The sequence below is a fragment of the Physeter macrocephalus genome, chromosome 11 (genome assembly GCF_002837175.3).
Source record: "Physeter macrocephalus isolate SW-GA chromosome 11, ASM283717v5, whole genome shotgun sequence".
Taxonomy (NCBI): domain Eukaryota; kingdom Metazoa; phylum Chordata; class Mammalia; order Artiodactyla; family Physeteridae; genus Physeter; species Physeter macrocephalus.
The window spans coordinates 177,935,504-177,938,397 of record NC_041224.1 but is presented as its reverse complement, the minus strand read 5'-3'; the positions used below and the strand labels follow the sequence as shown (position 1 = coordinate 177,938,397).

At 46.8% G+C, this 2,894-nt stretch overlaps 1 non-coding gene across 1 annotated transcript; it reads left to right on the top strand.

Moving 5' to 3' along the window:
- The first annotated feature begins 1,939 nt into the window (after positions 1-1,939).
- Positions 1,940-2,012, top strand: TRNAG-UCC (transfer RNA glycine (anticodon UCC)). Its single transcript has one exon. It is a non-coding gene; the product is annotated as a tRNA-Gly (tRNA).
- The last annotated feature ends 882 nt before the right edge of the window (positions 2,013-2,894 follow it).

The following is a 2,894-nucleotide window of genomic DNA, read 5'->3' as shown; positions in this document are numbered from 1 at the left end:
ACCCTGAAGTCCCTGGTGGTGGCGCACCTAGTGGTGGTGGATGGCACCCCCCCCAAAGCAGCCTGAATCCAGATTCTTCAAAGGACCTCCCCGACCAATAAGTGCCAGACCCTTTACAGTCAGCTGTGAGCATCCCCGGGGCCCCAATGGGACCCTTCCAGTTGTAGGAGCCGTGTAAGGCTACAGAAAGCAGCCGCCAGGACCTGCAGACCCAGCCCTTTGAGGGCAGCACGTGCCAGGGACCCAACAACCACACCACCGCCTCGCCGACACCCCGTTATGACCTTGCTGACTGTGGTGCGGGAGTCCCCGAAGGGTGTGGTACTCCCAGCACGCGCCCAGCCACCAGAGCGTGATGGCCAGGCCCATCTCCACCGAGATGGCCGAGAGCTGGAGTCCCGGCACAGAGGGACAGAGGGCATCGCTCCCGCCGCGTAATCCAAAATGCCCTTTCCCAAGGCTAGCTGCTGGGCCCCCTCCGCCTGGCCCAAGCCCTGGCTCAGCACGCGGTCACAGGAGGCCGAGGAGTGGGCCTTGGCCTAGAGGTGGCGCCCTCGGGCCAGTGGGGTGAGAGGGAACCCCAGGGCCCTCGTTTCACAGGGGTGGCCAGGGCTGGGCCCGCAGGGGGGTTAAGGGTGTTGCCGTCCCCCGAAACTGGGCTCACCTTCCCCACCTCCCCCTCCTCTGCCTCACTGTCGCGGCCCAGCAGTTGCTGGCGCGCCCATCTGCGAAGGCCTGGGCGAACCTGAGCGTCCTATGTTTTCTTGAAGAAGTTTTATCATTTTGCACTTCACAGTTAGGTCTGTGATCCATTTTGAGTTAATTTTTTTGTGTGAGGTCTGTGTCTAGGTTCATTTGTTCTTTTGCATGTGGGCGTCCGGTAGTTCTAGAACCTTTGCTGAAGAGACTATCTTTTCTCCATTGAATGCCTTTGCTCTGTTGTCAAAGGTCAGCTGACTATATTTGGGTGGGGTCTGTTTCTGGGCTTTCTGTTCTGTTCTGTGGGTCTAAGCGTCTGTTCTTTCACCAAGGACATATTGTCTCATAGTAAGTCTTGAAATCTTTACTTTGTTATTCTTTAGTATTGTGGCTCATGGGCTTGGGATTGGTTAATTTGCAAGTGGAAATTTATTATCCCAATTTATTATCTCTAGGATGTGGCTAGCCCTGGGAGGTGGGTACTCTCTTCAATATCAACAAGCCTTCAAGATATCAGAGCATTAGAATTACAGAAAATAAATAGGTGTGATTAATATAATTGGCCCTGTGATGCTTTGAGATCATTTTAAGGAACCCTTGCGGGGAGATGATAGAGGAGGTTTTTAGAGAGTAGGGCATAAGTTTCTATTGTGAGACTAGGAAGGAAGGACACAAGTAGCAAGTATTAGGAGTCCTTCTAGGCTGGTCCATACCGAAGGTTCTCATTTATATGGCATTACCCAAGAAAACAGATCTGAAATTTCCAGGGTCTCTAACAATATCTCTGTGGAATCCTAGAGTGTGTTAAAAATATCAATATGAGACACATATGACTTGTTGCTGTTGTCTGTTTTTCTACAGTATTTTCTTGGTGTGTTTTGGGGGGCAGTTGCTGGGGGCATGAGGTGACTGTTGGGTAAAGTCTGTGTGAGGATGAGTGGTGGTGTGTGTAACCAAGGGGAAGGGGCAGTCCTCGTGGTCCTGCTGGGAAGCTGGAGGGTGTAGTAGGGGAAGGCACTGGGGGAGTGGGCGTTTTCATGTAGAGGTGATGCCAAAGCTGTCGAAGTCCCCATGGGTAGCCTGCAAAAGGTGTGTGTGTCCCTTTAGAGTTGAAGGCAAACTGGCAGAAAGGCTGTTGATATAGGCACTGAACAGAGCGTATCAGCCAAATCTGTAAGACCAAAATAAATACTGGTCTTGATTGGGTGGAGGGAGTGATTTTAATAATATCAGAGGGACTTCCCTGATGGTCCAGTGGCTAAGACTCTGCGCTTCCAATGCAGGGGGCCCAGGTTCGATCCCTGGTCAGGGAACTAGATCCTGCATGCATGCTGCAATGAAGTTCCCACGTGCCGCAGCTACGACCCGGCACAGCCAAATAAATAAATAAATATTCTTAAAAAGATTGGATATTGGGTCAGGGGCCTTAATGCATGAACCACAGCTTTACTGTTGTGAATCCACCAGGAGGAACGCTTTCTTTTTCCCAGGTTTCAGAATAGGCAAAGTTGGGTCGTTAAATGGAAGCAGTGGAGATAATCACCCTTTGTTAATTAGGTTTTATATAAAAGTCTTACTCCCTGAAGGACCTGTTTTAACTTACGTTGGGTCATATTAACTATTTTAACTGGGGGTCTGTGGGGTCCCATTTTATCAAGCCAATTTGTAGATGCCAAAGACTTTAATTTTATTATTCACAGTGTTAGAGCATCTTTGCTCAATATGAGATATTTTAGGGCAAAAAGTACTATGACCATGGGAAATTTAGGCAAGGCTGCCATTAAAGTGAAGTATATCTATTTCCCCCCTATTTTATATTCAATTTCTTCCCTAAGATTATAGGGACCACAGTGTTCAAATCTGGTGGAGTCTCCAGCTATGACAATCATTTGAGCCCCAGTATTGATTAAGCCCCATGAAGTTTTGTCAGTGGGTGATGTCAGCAAATACTAAAGCTAATTTAGAAACTATGTTATAGAAGCACAAAAGCCAACTGGTGCTTTTTAATCTTTTTGTTATATAAATTCTGTGGTATTTTTGTTATGTATAGTTATGTACTGATATATATATATAATTAACTGTATAAATTGTTAGTGTCTAAATTTTGGATCTCCAGTTGGGTCAAACTATGGACCTTTAATTTATGTATATATGTAAAATATTTTTATTATATATTTTATAAATATATTTCAAAT